This window comes from Ambystoma mexicanum, chromosome 8 (assembly GCF_040938575.1).
Source record: "Ambystoma mexicanum isolate Mex_15411 chromosome 8, UKY_AmexF1_1, whole genome shotgun sequence".
NCBI classification, from domain to species: Eukaryota; Metazoa; Chordata; class Amphibia; order Caudata; family Ambystomatidae; genus Ambystoma; species Ambystoma mexicanum.
Genome location: NC_090929.1, coordinates 43279844 through 43297817, shown reverse-complemented (window position 1 = coordinate 43297817; position 17974 = coordinate 43279844). Strand labels below are relative to the sequence as shown.

The window sequence follows — 17974 nt, the reverse complement described above, 5'->3', positions numbered from 1 at the left end:
CCCAAGCACAAACACCATTTTCAATTACATTAGCAATACCCAATCAGAAACAGCAACAGCCTTTCAGTCAGAGCCCATTGTAGTGTAATGAAGGTGCTGATTCAAAATTTCAAAATGAGACAGGGGGGCAAACCTACCATCTGGGGTGAGCAGAGACACCTCATAGGGGGTGAGAAAACGAGAGAACTTTAGTAGCCGCAGTTCGTTCTCTCTCTCTCTCTCTCTCTCTCTCTCTCTCTCTCTCTCTTTCTCTCTCTCGCTCCCTCCCTCCCTGGAGAGGTATACCTTGTGTACAACAAAGGCATGAGGGCACCTGTAGGTACCAACATAAGGGAAGGAAAACCACAGGTAAATACACATTACAGAGGACTCCAGGTTGGGCTTCATCCTTAAAGCCTGCACCATACATATGTCGTGTGCACTACAGCCAATGAAGGGGGGAAGCTGGACCAAAGTTGCTCATCGACAGCAGACCAGAGTTGCTGAGACAGCATAAGGGTACGTGATCAAGGCCGGCAAATCAGTCTCACGGTTGCCAACAGGAGCTGGGAAATTTGGCCCAATTCACACACACAACACCACTATTGTTCACATTGCCCATTAGCTAGCGGGAATGGGAACGGGGAGGTGGACTGGAGTCGCATGCCTCGGAGAACCAATCAGAAGGTAAGTTGTGACGTCCCTGGGAAGTAACTAGCCTTCACAGAGTACATCACAAAGCTTATGAAGGTCGCTATCTTGCAGGTGTTGTGTGAATGTCTACCTTCCCACTGGTTCAGAGTGTATCGTGTTCCGTCCGCTGTGGTGCTGACCAATGGCAGGCTAATGAAGAACCGGAGGTCAGCACAAATGTTTTTACTAATTGCCAACTGTTTGCGGGAGGAGTGGGAAAGCAATGTGGCGCCACATAGGGAGTGCAGATCTGTTTGCTCCAATCACATATGACTAACGTATTTTTAGCTACAAGGGAATGGCGTATCATAACCAGTAGTGTTCGTGAGAACTGCAGAAGCACGAAACCTGAAGTGCAACAGTTTCTAACATTGTAAACATTGTATTACGGGTATAAAAATGATGTTCACTGCATGCCAGTTTGTCAGCCCTCATCAATCAGTTCCGATCCACTTTTCTGTTTGATTTGTGTTCGCGCAGCTGTAATAAACAGCGTTACTTCTTGCCCGGTGTGCGCTCCTTTTTGGACTACCTGTGGTAATTATTTATTACAAGACTGGGAAGACCCCTGGTACTGTAGTTATATCGGATGTCACTGTGCTTTCGATCATGCAGACATCGCCTTTTTTTCACTTGAACCACAACAAACATCCATAAACTACTACAGCTCTTCAACAACAAACTGAACTATGCAATTACTGGCACGGCCCAATGACCTCGGTCTGGCTTAGTCACGCATGTTTTCAACCATGAAACGCCATGCCTATATCTTGGGTTGACCTTGTAGTCGACCAATATCAGTCCTAGTTTTCCCCTGATGAAGGAGAAAGTAAAAGTCACTTGCCATGATGATGGCGTTTTGTTTAGTCTTTCATACTCTTTGGTCACATGATTGGGTCATCTTCCAAATACAGCCGAGACATTTAAGCTTGGAAAATGGAGAATGCTGGCTGCACCCACTGCCAAGCTCCTATTCGCTCCTTCTAACAATGGAAGCTATGTTATGTAAAAGAAAGGAATGAGTGGATAGAGCATCTGTCACAATACGGAAAGAGCTGCGCGTTCAAGGGTAACTACATTTGACTTATTCTTTCCTCCCAGCTTCTTCAGTCCTTAGTCTGTCGTCATTCAAAGCCAGAGTTAACAGGAAGGTAAAGGATTACATGCAGTTAACAGCCCAGCTAAGGATATTCTGCAGTATGGCCTGGCAAATGGAGTATGTTCTGGAATACGTAATGAAGGTCTAGCGTTTGCATGGCATATGGAGTGCGAAGCCTTACAAATGGCGTTTACAGGGAAAGCTGGGTTTACTGTTGGCATGCTACAGATGATGCTTTTGCTCAAGACCGAATGGTGAAAGGGTTCAGGAAATGTGGAAGAAAGTACAACATACGTCATTTTATCCAAATATAGATGAATGTGTTCAAATAGTAAAGAATGCTCTCTATTGCTCTTGTGAGAGTCGGAAAAGACATGGGAATACAAATCTTTAAAAATGTTTAGACTCAAATCAAACTGAACCTTTTGGATAACAACTGTAAAAGTCATACACAGACACAGCTCATAGCTGAGTGAGCATGTAGTGTGTTTATTCTTCTGGCTGTTACAAACACCACCAAAAAGTTGGTTTGTATGCAAAAGAGCAATACAGGAGGTAGCCATAAACTAGAAAGGTTTATGCATGAACTCATTCAAAACCACATTGACTTGCCATATGGAATACAGCTTCTGTGCAAAGTCAAGAGGGGCCCCATTTTCCAGTCCTCCCGATAGGAAGAAAAGGTGCTAAAGATGGGTGTTGCACATTAACACCTGTCCTAACACCTTTTATCTGCTACATGGTTTTTACTTTTTTTATTAGGCAAAGCTACGGCACCAATGGTAACTTACATTTACACATTATTTCCACCACATAGTGGAAACTTTCACATGTGTTTCCACTTTTTCACTATGTTACAAATGTTTAAAATTGCACTAGAGACCTGAGTGAATGTATTTGTGCAAATTACTCTATAAATTCAAATGACCTCAAAGTGTTTTCTTAATAATTAATTGATCTGAATTTTGTCAGGTGGTCTAAGTCTTTCAGACTGACTTGGCCACTGGCCGCAGTTCTAGTTGTCTCTTATTTAGACATATTTGGAGTTTGGGCATTAGTTCTCAATAGCCGGTAAATGGCTCTTCCATCCCTATCGCCAGGGACTTCAATTTCCAGAAGCCGAGGAGTCCTTTGACAGACTTCTGCAAAACCTGGTCTGGGAACTTGGACATGGTCCAGTTCCCAGTTTTTCCCTATCTCAGCTACATTTCCGCTGTAAGAATGCAACCTTGATGTGTTCCATTTCTTTCTCAAGGTTTTAAGAGCTTTTGTTCTCAGTGTACAATCTTGTGACACATTTTTCTTGTTGCAGATATATGAAGAATACAGATTCCAATTGACAATGATGAGAGGGATATCACACCTACAAATACTGTATGGCAGTCCGGGCTGGGAGAACCTGCTTTCGGCAGGGTAAAGGATTGTACAGAGGGAAGTTGCAAATGCAATGGTGTGGAATGAAAAAGCCACTAAGTACTCCCAGTTATGGGAGAATCCAAACATCCCAGAAGAAAACTAGGGAATCAGTCAAGATGGTTGGAAACAAGGATTCACAAAATGGGAGATATAATATGCAATAAGGAAATAACGCTTGTTCCAATTATTGCAAGAGAAATATGGGCAACTCAGAAGGATCTTTATACATACATGAGCATGAACCATGCCGTTACGAGTCAATTCGGAAGGGAGATCCATATCCCGGAACACACTCCCCTGGGAATCAATTTACTCTCAGAACAGCTGCATGGGAATGCAATCACAGTACTATATCAGGGAATAAATAATAACACTTCACTGCCTACTACGAAACTGAAAGCTAGATGGGAAGTTGATTTTGAACCGCTAGAGGGAGAAGAATGGGTGTAAGCGCAAATAGCCACGAGGGAGGCCAACATGTCAACTAGGCTGAGACTAGTATAATATAGAATCCTGCACAGAATGTATTACTCCAGGAAAAGGCTTTATAAAATGGGAAGATCTGCTGACAATACCTGCCTAAAGTGTGGAAGGGGAGTGGAAACTCTGTTCCATCTACTCTAGGAATGCCCAAGCATCAAGGTGCTCTGCGAGAGGACACTAACAAAGTTATCTAGGTTAAAAGAACACAATTCCCAGATGCCCCAAATTGCGAATACTTCATATCTGTGGTGATTACAAAGGGTCGGGAGGCGAAAAGAAACTGATCCATAACACGTTGATGGTTGTCGAGAGGGATCTGGCGACTAAATGGGGAACCAGGGAAGTCCCAATGGGGGGTATGTGGAGGCCCTGTCCAATTGGTCCGATTCTACCATCTCTCATTCAGTGTAACAATATGACAGTGAGGATTCCTGTCAGTATTCAGAGTGAGGTGCCTGGGAGAGTCCTGTTGGGGAATGACTTAAAAACTCTAGGAGTAGTATCCAGTACCCCAGGCCTCCCAGTGAGAGGAAACAGAACCAAACCAAATTGGCTAGAGAGGCAAATTTAAGAGACCACTCTGAGTCTGTGGGAACCTCTACAGAGAACCCCACTGTAAGCCCTTGTGTTAATAAGTTGATCTCTAACCAAGGCAAATTTGAGGCTAGTATAGTAGGAAAATGGGAGCCCCAACCAAGCTCCATCATTGCCCATCCAATTGTAAAGTCATTGACCCCTTCTGCTTCTGAGGAAGAGGCGGATAGACAAATTGGACCCCTCTCTAGGCCTATGAAAACTGGTAATTCTCAAAGCTGGTGGAAAACCAGGAAAATAGGTCTGAGGCTAAACACCTTAAGACTGTCGGAACTTCTACTGAAGACTCCAATGTAAACCCTAGTGTTAGCAGAGAAACTTCTAAAATAGGTAAGGACAGATCTTAGAGGAAGTGGAAGCATGTACCTTGCTTGACCACAACCCCTTCACCCAAGATACCCGAGACCCAACCTGCTCTTGTGAGAGAGGTGGTGAGGAACCATGGAGGCCCCTCTAGGTCTAAGGGATTCCTTTCTAAGGATCCCTTGAAAAAGCCTATGGAAGGTTCAGAGGTTGTTACAACTTCTGAGGGACTGTTAGATCAGATCCCCTATACCTTAAATAAGAAAGATTTACCAAATAAGGTTTGTAGGTCATATAGCTTGCAAATGAAAACACCTGATAAAAAGTGTCATAGCAAGGGTTACAAAAGGTTTCTGGTGTACTCAAGCAGGCCATTTAACTGACTTGGAACAGGAGATCCATCCAGCTGGGGATTAGATCCTCCTGTCCCTAAGCCTGCGGGGGACGAGTGTTAGGGAGAGTTCTCAAAATATGCTAATTCCTCTCTACATTAGAGACCCCCGGCTCTTTTGCTGAACTTTGGGACTCTGTTCTTTTTAATTCTGTTTGTTTTTTGTATTTATTTCTTTGGATTATGGAGTTTTAGATAACTCCATAGGCATCGTCTTTTATGTGTGCCACACAGCACCCTCAGTGCAGTGACACAGGGATGTCTTTTAGACTTCCAAAAGGTTTAAATACCTTCTCTGGGATAAACTACTGTTTCCCAGAGAATGTAAAGTGAAATTGACTTTACTAGTCTTCCCAAATTACTAGACCCAGCCCACACCATCTTATAATGGAGTGCTGGAGGGGTTACCTAGTATCCCCTGTGTCTAAATACTCATGTAGCAGTCAAAGGCTACCCTTTCCTATTGAAAAGGCTGGTGGCAGTGATTTTACAACAAACTACCATGATTTCTCCCGACCGCGAACACCAGTAGCTAAAAATCACGAGAGCCATGTTTTTCAAGATGGCGCCTTAAGCCCCTTTGTTTAAATGGGTACCGGTATTCTTTTTTTGACGTTTCTTTTTGGAAAGGTCCTTCTAGTGTTCATCTCTGCGCGCCAAACCAGGTTTGGTCCCTTTGTTTGTATGCCTTTGGCGGGCTTCAGGACTGAAGGCTGCCTCCGGCGTCTGAGTGTCTGGGGTGGGCAGGAAGTGAGGGAGGTGCACTCTGGAGTGATTGGCTGGCTGACTGTCCGGCAAGGACAGCCACCCTACTGGGTGAGTGACAGCTAGGCTGGAATGAAGGTGAGTCTGCGGGACTGGAAGGCAGAGTCGACCACTGGAACGAAAGAACCGAAGATGAGCTGGAAGAGGACGGCTGCTGCAACTCCTGGACCTTTGGTTTGCCTGGTGAAGCCCTGCTGCAGGTCCGAATTGCCAATCTCCATTCGACAGAGAAGCTCCTTCAAGGGCGGCTTCTTCCTTTGCGTTGGTGGGACCAACCAACTCATAAGACACCTGGATACCATTCTCAATGCTGGTTAGGATTAACCAGGGAGAGGGGCACCAGTTTGTGTTCTTGAATCTACAGCTACTGGAACTGAAGTGACTCCATCTTGTTTGTTTGCTTTCTTCAACGATCCCGTGCAGTGCAGGACTCCCTCGACGTCCTCCCTTTTGTCCCCACGACTGAGGCTCAGGAACAGCGAGATCTGCAGGACCTGCCAGGACCCACGACTTCAGCAGCATTTGTTTCTTCATTTAAAAGGTACTGTGCCAACCCGATTGAGAGAATGCCACCCTCGCGGTAAAAGTTTGTGAAACTTTCCCAACTTGCAGGCCTAATCAGCTTGTGACCCGACATATGATTATTTTTCGCCTAAACTACTTCTAAGAACTTTCGCAAAGACTATATCGTTTGAAACCAGAACTGCTCTTTCTTATCCAGAACACTAGCCCATTGACTTTGGCCTGGCCTATTGACTTGAATTGAACTCGTCTGGTGAACTGAAACTATTTGCACTGTCTAAAAAGTATATATGATCTATTTTACTTACCTCGTGCCTTTTGCTCCTTTCTTAGTACTGAACTGCCATTTGGCTCCTATTTCAGGGTAGCTCAAACTGTCTCAAAACCTTAGAATTTTGTATTGAAGTGTATTGGCTTATGATATTAAGTTGCCTTGTTCTAGTGAAATGTTTTCTAAATGATTGTGTAATAAATTAATAAGTGTTTTACAAAGAAACCTTGAGTATAAGTGTTTACCTGAACCACTGTGATTGAAAGTCCTCTGTGTAACGACTTGTACTGCTTACATTCACTCCTGAGATAAGCCTGGCTGCTCAGCTCGCTACCAAAAACTGTGTGGTACAGACGTATACCAAAGGTTGGTTTGGCTAACACTTGTAGTCCTAATTGTGTGTAGTGATCCCAGAGGGTACTGCCTGCAATTCTGACTAACACTTTCCACCAGACTTCTCTTCGTAACAATTCAAGAGTCTTCTTAAAACCAGGGTGCCCAGCCAACAGTGAATCATGACACTCCTTCAACGCTTCAACTCGCAACTCTTCAGAAGGTAAATACAATTTTGCATCTACATACGGTAGCCCCTCTTTGATCTGCCGTACAGGATCCTCGGCTTCCCAATCCAAAAGCTGCTTTAAAGACATCTGCTGTTGTATTTGTTCACGAAAATCCTTCACCTTCAGCACCTCTACAATAACGAAATTCCTCTCTGCAAGCAAAGGCATCGGTGCAGAGGGATCATTTTTAGCACTTCCAGGAACACATTGAGACAGAGCATCCGCCTTCCCATTCTGACGCCCAGAAAAACGGCGAAAAACCAGGAGCAACGCAATTGTCTAGGAGTTAAGGCTCTAGCAGAACGAAGGAAAGTCAAATTCCTGTGATCAGTTAAGACTGTGACACGATGTTTGCCTCCCAAAAGGTAATGCCTCCATTCTACGAAGGCTGCCTTGATGGCCAATAACTCTCGGTCCGAAATTGTATAATTTCTTTCTGCCAGAGAAAATCTTTTGGAAAAGAATGCCACAGGATGAAGTTGACCGGTCGACTGATGACGTTGAGACAACACCGTCCCATAGCACAGTCTGAAGCATCCGCATCGGGGAAAAAAGGCTGATCAACATCAGGATGCAACAAAATGGGTCCAGTTACAAACTTCTCCTTCAAAAACTGAAACGCCTTCTCCACCCCCTCACCCCATTCAAATTTTACACCCTTCTTTAGCAGCCTGGTAAGTGGAGTAACAACCTTTGAAAACCTCTGAATGAACCTGCGATAAAAATTTGCAAAACCAAAAAAACTCTGTAGATCTTTCACTGTCTTGGGTTGAGGCCAATCTTTCACAGCTTTATCTTGGCTGAATCCATTTCAAGTCCCTTAGGAGAAAGCACAAATCCCAAAAACTCCACATGATCAGTATAAACCTGACTTTTCTGAAGTTTCGCAAACGTATGATTTTCCCTCAATTTGACCTTCTTAACATGCTCCTCATGCTGATTAAGTTATTTAGAAAAAATCAAAATATCGTCTATGTAGACTACCACGAAGACATCCAAAAATTCTCAAAGTACTTGATTGATGAAACAATGAAATGCTGCCGGAGCGTTACAGAGACCAAATGGCATGACTTGATATTTGATGCATACATTCGACCACAAAGAATTGGCGCTCCATCCTCCAGATATATTTTACAATCATACGGCCGGTGTGGAGGTAATTCACTCGCCTCCTGCTTGTCAAAACATCCCAGAATTCCTGATATCTTTCTGGCAAGACTCCAGACACGGCCCCTAAGATATGCTCCCTAACAATTCCAGCAGCCAGACACAACCCCTGAAACTCAGATACCTCCTCCTGTTCCCACTCCTGCTTCTCAATTGAACATTGTTCTCTACAAAACTCTGACTTAAATTCCACAGTTCTCTTTCGCCAATCTATCATGGGATTGTGTAGGGTAAGCCAAGGCATTCCTAAAATGATCTGTAGTTGTGGTGCATCAATTAACTCAAAGACTATATCCTCTCCATGCCCTTCACCAATCCTCATCCCCAATACACTAGTCGCTTGCGTTATCAACCCTGACGTCAGTTGTGTACCCTTCGCTGCCCTTACTTGCTCAGGAACTCCTTTTCTAACAATAGGTACCCCCAATTTCTTTGCTAAGGTGAGATCCATAAAATTCCCAGTTGCTCCCGAATCAATCACACATGGACCGCCACATCTAAGCTTACCTTCCCAAATCAAGGATACATTGACAGTGATATGTGGCACTGCTGTCTGAATGGTATTTGCCACCATCTGTCCTCTTCCAGCCAATGGCAGAAATCTCTTAGGTGTGCATGGATATCTTCCCACGAAGTGAGTTCCATCCCTGCAGCACAAACACAACTTTTCCTTATGCCTCCTGTCTTTCTCTTCCTTGGACAAGGGTCCCCTGACTTGACTTTCACTCACAGGACCCCTTACTTCCTTCACAATCTGATCTACCTTGGGACGTTCACTCCTACTCCAAACTCTGAAAAATGAATCCTCTTTTCTGTCCTCCTTTCAGTTAGTCTAACGTCTAACTGGATAACTAAAGAGATTAAATCTTCGCTAGCGGTTGGTATCTCTACTACTGTTGCCAATGCGTCCTTTAAATCATCTCATAATCCTCAGTAAAATAGGGATGCTCTCGTCTCCTCAGGCCACCCACTCTCCTGCACCAAGGCCCGGAACAGAGTTATATAAGCTACCAGCTCCCTATTCCCTTGACGTAATTCCAATAACTCCCTGTCTACACTCTGGGATGATGTTCTCCTGTCAAACATTTTACTAAACTCACACTTACAGGGTGATTCATGTAATCAATGTGTGCGGAAATGGGTGGCGCAAGCGTGAAAAATGCAGCGCACGCATGCAAAACGCACAGAATCCCCCATTTCCTGATTCATGGAAGGCACTGCGCGTGGCTTACCTGCGCCGAATCTGCACATTGTGAACACGTCACTGCGACATCCCGAATACTGCTGGTAAAATAGCTCAGTGGGTTGAGAGCTCGCTGCTGCGATCTGAGCGTGATCTGCAGGTCGCAGGTTCGAATCCCGGCAAGGCCAACTCAGCCTTTCATCCTTCCGAGGTCGATAAATGAGTACCAATTTCCGTTGGCTGATATTGTATGTAAATATGTGCTCTGTAAAGCGCTTTGGATTAATGCGCTATATAAATAACACATCATTATCATTATCATTACTGTGCACGAGTTGCCCAGTGAAGGCGCACAACGTCCAGCGCACACATCTAAAAAGGGGACGGAACGGGCAACAACATGTGAAAATGTGGGCATAACGGGGGAAGTTCAGCAGCGAAATCCCTGCAACGCCCACACGCTCGCTAACAACACGTATTCGTGGAATTGAACAGGGCAAACCCACGCATGCCAAAAGACGTGCAAAGCCGGAAACATGTCCACCATGCAAAAGCAGGCGGAAGCGCCCCCGCGCAGCATAAAAGTGTGCGCAAACAACGAACAAGCAGATACAGCTACGATGAACGTCCCATTTCTCGCAGCAGTGATCGTGGGACACCGCAGGAGGAGGAGGATAGCCAGGCCCCGCATTTTTTTACCCAGGACCAGCCTTTTTGGGATGCCTGATGACCAGGTTTATGGCAGGTATAGGTTTCAACCACTTATCATCCTAGACCTGGTCACTGAGTGGGAGGATGACCTCACATTTTCCACAAGCGTGAAAAATGCAGCGCACGCATGCAAAACGCACGCAAGCGCCCATTTCCCGATGCATGGAAGGCACTGCGTGTGGCTTACCTGCGACCTCTGCTGAATCCGCGCGTAGTGAACACGTCACTGCGACATCCCGAATACTGTGCGCGAGTTGCCCAGTGAAGGCGCACAATGTCCAGCGCACACATCTAAAAAGGGGGCGAAACACGTGGAATGGGGAACAACATGTGAAAATGTGGGCGTAACGGGGGAAGTTGAGCAGCGAAATCCCTGCAACGACCACACGCTCGCTAACAACACGTATTCATGGAATTGAACAGGGCAAACCCACGCATGACAAAAGACGTGCAAAACCGGAAACATGTCCGCCATGCAAAAGCAGGCAGAAGCGCCCCCGCGCAGCATAAAAGTGTGCGCAAACAACAAACAAGCAGATACAGCTACGATGAACGTCTCATTTCTCGCAGCAGTGATCGTGGGACACTGCAGGAGGAGGAGGATAGCCAGGCCCCGCATTTTTTTACCCAGGACCAGCCTATTTGGGATGCCTGATGACCAGGTCTATGGCAGGTATAGGTTTCCACCACATATCATCCTAGACCTGGTCACTGAGTGGAGGATGACCTCACATCACCCACATTGTGCTCGCAAGCATTGTGCCCCTTGGAAAAGGGGCTCAATGTCCTGCATTTTTTAGCCACTGTGTCATTTCAACGGACAACTGCCATAGTTGGGAGCATCTCACAGGCCACGCAGTCACGCTGCATACACCAGGTACTGGCAATCATGACTGCACACCCCACAGTCTGCAGGCACATATACATGCCCAGAATACCCGCAGAAAGGCAGGCCGTGGTCCAGGATCTTGACAGGGTGGCACACTTCCCCAAAGTGCTTGGTGCCATTGATTGCACCCATGTGGCCCTACGTCCACCTAGGGCCACTGAGCACATCTATCGCAACCGCAAGCACTGGCATTCCATCAACGTGCAGGTTGTATGTGATGCCAAGGGAATCATCCCCTCTGTCTATGCAAACTATTCCGGGTCCACCCATGACAGTTTAATATTTAGAATGTAATCCTTAAACCGGGCCCTGGAAGCTGGGAGGCGTGGCAACACATGGCTCATTGGTGAGTACAAATGCGTGTGCACATGCATGCATGTCACACACAGACAAATAAACAAACTCAACCAATGACAACCATTATAACCTCCCGAGGGGACAGTGTCTACCCTCTGTGCACCTACATGATGACGCCAATACGGAACACTACCACACCACCCCAGGTAAGATACAACGCAGCCCATATTGCAACCAGGGGCATACTGGAGTGCACATTCGGAGTGCTCAAGTCACGTTTCCGCTCCCTTGACCGCTCTGGTGGGCAGATACTATATGCACCCCCATGAGTGTGTAGGATCATTGTGGCAGCATGTGTCCTGCACAACGTTGCGTACCGGTGGACATGGTGGTGCCCCCACATCCCCGACCACATGCACGCCCGCTGCGCATGGGAGGGGAAAGGGCACGTGGCGAGGCAGCCTGTACCCAGCTTGTGGCTCAATTCTTCACCTAAACTCCCCACTCCCCCTGCGGAGCGCACACTGGCCTGGCACATTCCAGGTGACAATCGATGATGACAAAGAGACAGTCAACTGTCACAACTTTAACACCCTGAGAATGTGTCCTTGGAATAGCAGCATTGTGTGCATCGCTAGCCACTTAAACAAACACAATCACGTGTGACCAAAAGGCACACATGCAAGCTACAGATTCCACCCCCATGCAAAATAGCACATCCAAATGCTGGTATGTCACCTAATCTTCCCTCAACCCCATGTCACCCCCCCGACACACCATGCCATTGCATGCAATGTCAAAAAATCAATACAAAATTAACACACATGACAACTGTCACAAAGTGCACTGTCACAAATGGAAAAAGGCCACAGACAATCCCCTCAGACACGGACTCTGAAGAAAAGAGTGAGCATAAATATCCAACTGTAGTGAAAAGGGAAACAGCACTCCCCTGGGGCCAGCCCTTAGTGCAATACAACTCCTAATCACCTTCCCTCACAAGTAAGAATCTATGCGAGACACAATGAACTCAGTCTGGAAGAAAGCCACTCACTCAGAAGATTTTATGTTTGCATTTATTTACTACATGAACTAATCAGAATCAGGCAGCAGTTTTCAATAGTATGGGAATTAAAGCGCAAGCAGAGTAATACAAATTATCAGTGATAGATGAATATGCAATTATTCTTACGCGCCTATGAATCGTTGATGCGAATCCGATAGAATCACACTCAGGACCCACGCCACTCTGTGCCCGGCACCGCTCTGGGACTGGCCTAGCCCCCGAAAGCCTGCACACAAGCGGGAATGTGATAGCAGGAGCCTCTGCCCTCTAGTGCTGGCTGGTTGTTGCTTCTCTCAAACAGCCCAGGAAGAGTCCCTGCCTAACTTGCTCAGGTAAAGATCTCTTATTAGGGGCTGCATGTCAATCACTATGATGTACCAGCTCTTCGAGAATCTTCTAGGCCAAACATTCCATTCAGCAAAACATGTTTTCACCAGGAAAGTTCCAACTAGAAACTCCCAATCTTGGCTCCCAGGCTCCGTTTACTTTGTTTTGGAAAGCACCTTCTACATTCCTGTATTATCAGTGCACCTGACTCGCAGAGCGCAGTGGAGGAAGGCTGTGCCTGGCTCCTAAAGGCTGTGCAGGGCTTCTTGCTAAACTAGATGTTTATGTCTCAAAAGGGCCTTCGCAGTTAACCCCTCGCAAGCATGCTGGCTCACTCAGTTCGAGAGGCCTGGCTGGTCAGCATTTTCCTCCACGCTTCGAATAAGCTCTAGATATATATGCAAGATAGCTCAGTAGGTTAACACAAGTGCCTAGATGCTTTTCACTACACCAACCTATACTAAAAGGAGGTAAATGCATGCCACCAAAGGCGTGAACACCAAAAGCCCAAACCTTTGGTGGCATGCATTTCAGGGAATCCCAAAAAAGAAAAGAAAATGTGGGTGCTGCGGGGTTGTGCCTCGCAACACCCCGCTCACTACACAACACAGTACAGTACAGTGAGTGGTGTTTGCAGCCTGGAAACCCCTGCAGCTGCATAAAAAAACAAAGCAAAAAATTACCCTGCGGCGCCAGTTCACGATCACGAAAGTCAATTTGAACTTGTGCAGCAGGGACACAGCATATCTCAGAATGCAAGTAGTGTGTGCATGGGTGGATGTTGGGGTGGTGTTGGGGGTGGCACTGGGGGTGTGTTGTGGGGGTGTGTTTGCAGGGCTAATCAATGCATGTTAGCATGGGAAATGCATGAACCTTCAGTGTTGCGTACATTTTCCATGTGAACTACTCCGTTGTGGACACATCTGCAACGGAAACATATTGCTGATCCCGTGACACATCATAAGCAAAACCAATACAGGACTATCAATTTACCAGCATAACATGTCATGAACACAGGACCCAACAGTGACAATGTAAGACAGTGAGGAAACACCAAAGCACAAGTACCTCAATGTGACATTGCACCACACGTCCCCCTACCATCATGAGAGTGGCTTTGACAGCTAAAGGAGGCATGGGACAGCATACAGCATGAAGTGCGTCAACAATGTATACAGTCAAGGCAATACATGAATAAGCAAAATGAAATCATGCACAGTCAACAATATACTCACCAAAATGCAGTCCAACCATGCACTGGAGAAACCATCATGAATCCCCACTAGGGGTGTATACACAAGTTGGACTTCAGACTGGCCACAGATATGATGGAAGTCCAATGCCTCTGTGTAAGTTACTGTCACATGGTGTCATCCTGCCGAGCCCATGGAAAGGGGAAGCAGGAGTGGCATATGTGTCCGGACCCCAAGCCACAAACACAAGACAAGCCTGTATGGGCCCAGCTGGAACACACAGTGGATGCCATCGGATGCCACATAGCACCACACTGTAACATAAATGAACAATATACAAAAATAAAATGGCCATAGTGGACCCAGCGGTTCGGGGGGGCCACCCAGGAGGGGGGAGGTGCAGGGTGCACCTCAACACCCACATGTGTTGATGCTGATATAAAAAAATCCTCCAGGGGCTCATGGTCTGCACGGCCCGACCTGAATGAGAGATTCGTCATCGTTGTCACCCTCTGGTTGTACATCAGGAGGTGTGCGTGGTACAGGTGCCTGACCATGCATAGCCCCAGCAAGCCCCTCCATGGCAGCAAGCATGCGGGCCTGGTAAGCCTGGTTCTGCAGGAATATGGCACAGAGGTCCCCACGCAGCACCTCCTCCTGCAAGGACTCACGTGTAGCACAGAGTTCTGCCAGCGAGGCCTCACGTGACAGACGGACCTCCTCCTGGCTTGCATGGAGTTCAGCCGAGATGGTGCATTCCAGCTGCTCCATCCTCTGTTCTGCCCGTGTCTCCTGGCCCATAATGAGTGCAGCCAGAGTAGTTCTGAGGGAGGTGTTATCTCCCCTCAGGGCTTGCCTGTGGGCCTGTGCCTCAGCAGCAATTTCTGTGCGCACGGCCACCAGTTCAGCCCGGCGGGCCCTGTTGGCGGCCGCCGTGCCCAGCCTGAGTGAGCAGCACGTGGTCTGCATTGCCTTCTGCTGGAGCTCCACCTGCCTATCAGGAGGGAGAATGGAATCGGCCACACGTTCGATGCCTTGAGCCAACATCTCAATTGCTCCCCCCCGTTGCTGTGCTATGGCATACATGGCATTCTCCCACCCAGAGTTCCCCGGTGGTGCACGGCCACCTCGTTGCCGGACACCACACCTGTTGGGCCCAAGGAGACGTGGACCTTGCTGTGCTGGCACTGCCTGTGGCTGCAGGACTGCATTCCTCCGTCGATCTGCTGCCCCAGGAACAGCAGCAACTGATGTGGAGCGTGACCCTGCACCCATAACCACCACAGGCTGACATTCCAACACTGATTGGCCCCTTGAGTGTTCTACCCCCACTGCAGGTGTGGCGGACAGAACAGCGTCCACTGCAGAATCTCCCACTGTCGACGGCATGGATTGATGAGCATCTGATTCAACATCAGAGTCAAAGAGATCCTCAGAGTTGTACCCAGAGGCATCCCTGGACAGGATGGCCTGGAGCACCAATGGATGCTCATGGCCTACCACACCACAACCACCACTGGTGCATGGTTGGTGACCTGAACCCTCCAGCATTGTCTGCCATCTCCTCCTCCTCTGCTTCTGGTGCCTCATCACCTGTAACAAAATAAAAAAAAAGACCTGAGCACACATGTCAGCAGCACACACCACACATATAGACATCACAATATCGACAGCCAACACATGAAGCAGCCATGTCACACACAACACAAACTCTGGCATGCATTCAGTGGCAATGAAATGGAAGGGGACCCTGAAAGCAGACATGGGTGCATGTCAAATGTGAAGGCCACACATGTACTGCATGTTGCATATCAACTGCATCACACGCAACCTCCTGGCAGGCATAGATCTTAGCCCAAAATGACAGATGGCAACAAAGAGATGGCACGTAGCATAGCCATGGCAGAATTCCCAAATATCCACAGCAGTAAGTTAAATAGAACTGTCCATGATACATGTAAAATGCATGTCAACATGCACTACAAGAAAATAAAAATCCAAAAAAGTACACGCGTCACAGGATGCAACAATGCAAGTGCATTGAAATACAGTGAAGGGAGGCACATGGATACATACATGCCAGGTCACTTTAACATCACACAAGTGAATAGGCAAGTTGGAGGGTGAAACATGGGTCAGAAGTGCGTGGGTGCAATGCAGTGCATGTGTAAGGCCTCAACTATCAACATGAACAAAAATGTAGTGCTGTCAATGACGTGACATGACGGCAGTGTAAGTGCAAGTGCAGTCATCATGTGCAAAGTGTTGGCACTGGGTTGTAGGGATACAGTGAACCCTTCCCCTCCTCTGGGGAATGGTAGGGAGGCAGTGCATGGCTCTGAATGGCTGACCAGAGTACTGTGTAGTTGCAGTCAGTGTTGGCAGGTGTCAATTGCATCATCTCAGTCAACTGAGACTACAGCAGATGAGAAGGGGGACAGAGAGCAGAAGACATGAGGAACCATCAGAAGTACACCCATACACGCAGAAGCCACAACACCAGTTGCCTAGAGGCAAGATGTCTGTAAAAGAGGGAGGCCTGTGCACGACACAGACAAGGGCACCCTAAACATGTGCGTGATGAGGAAGTGACCCCGAGTGAGCATTAAATGAATGATCAAACACCATGAGACAGATACAATACCGGAGATGTAGTACAATGAGTAGCCTGCCACGGACCCATAGGGGCTTGCAGGAAATGCACATGGTCCATGAATGAACACTCATGTCCACTCTGAGCCTGTGCCATCTGCACGGTCCAAGTGAGACACGCTGCATCAAGTACAAAGGATGTACCCCACAGTACAGATTCGGCAGGGTTGCAGAGGGAAGTGTGCATGTACACATGAATGGGGAACAGGCCATTGCAGTAGTCCAACACGGAATTCACCAGTACCATGGAGACAGTAAGCTGCACAGTGGTGGAGAGGCAAGGAAGCATGCCCGTGAGAAGGAGCAGCTTGCAGGGTGACCTCACATAGCTGTCAGTCATGTGACGACATAGGCCGAGTGTTGAGTGGAACAACACCACAGGCTATATGCAAACATGTCAGTGAGCCTGAACATGGACAGGAGAGGCTGCCAAGCGACTTGCATGTAAGTAGGGTACATGTGTGGTGATGAGGGCGGCCCCAGTGTGCAGCTCATGACCTGCATGCAGACTGCAACTCAACAAGCACGCATCAGTCAATCACTGCATGTATCACACATGGCACTAATGAATATATAGCCTGAACTGGCAGTCAATCACAACACATCACACAAGCAAAACACACATGGGCTGGACACACACGCATCAACACTCACCAGACGTTGCTTCATAATCCGGCATCTCTCCCACTCCCTGGATTATTTCATCGGCGTTTAACTCTGCAGCGATTTCCTCGTGCGGAGTGAGTTCATCCTCCTCTGGTAGTGGCCCAGTGGCAGTCACCAGAGTCAAGGTGTAATTAGAGGCCCGCTTTTGTTTTACACAGCGTCAGAGGTCAATCCAACGCTTGTAGCAACCCTGAGCTGTGCGCCTCTCAAATCCCATGGCACTTACACTTTCCGCAATGCACTACCAGTGGACCTGACGCTGGGCAGGCGTAATATGGCACCTTGGGCCCACCAGCATTTCGCGGTCGTGTGCCGACACGTAGCCCACAAGGAAGTGCAGATCCTCTTTATTGAAGGACTTCTTCCTTGACGTGCCGGAGGCCAGAGCCGTGTCTGGGGTCCCAGCCTCTTGCGCAGGAACACACTTCCTCCTCTTGGCCGGTTGTGCGGACCCTGAGTGGCTAATGCCGCTCTGGTCAGTAGGGATAGTGGGGCTGGTGGACTGGCCAATGGGAGTAGTCAATGGCATGAGGACGGAAGGCCTGAATTGCGTCATTGGCTGCTGGGTGCTGTTGCCAGGACCCAGCGGCACAACTGCCTCAGTGCCAAGGGCTGTGACCAACACAGTCATGGCTGGCAGACTCACAGCCGGGGTGGTGTTGGCTGCATCTGCCCCTGCAGCTCCCATCACCTGGCTGCTCGGGGCAGCAGATGCCACCACTGCCCCAGATACATGTGCCTTGG

General features: G+C 47.7%; 1 protein-coding gene across 6 annotated transcripts in view; it reads right to left on the bottom strand.

Moving 5' to 3' along the window:
* Positions 1-17974, bottom strand: part of USP20 (ubiquitin specific peptidase 20) — a 587649-nt gene that overhangs the window by 323007 nt on the left and 246668 nt on the right. The gene's annotated exons all lie outside the window — the stretch shown is intronic.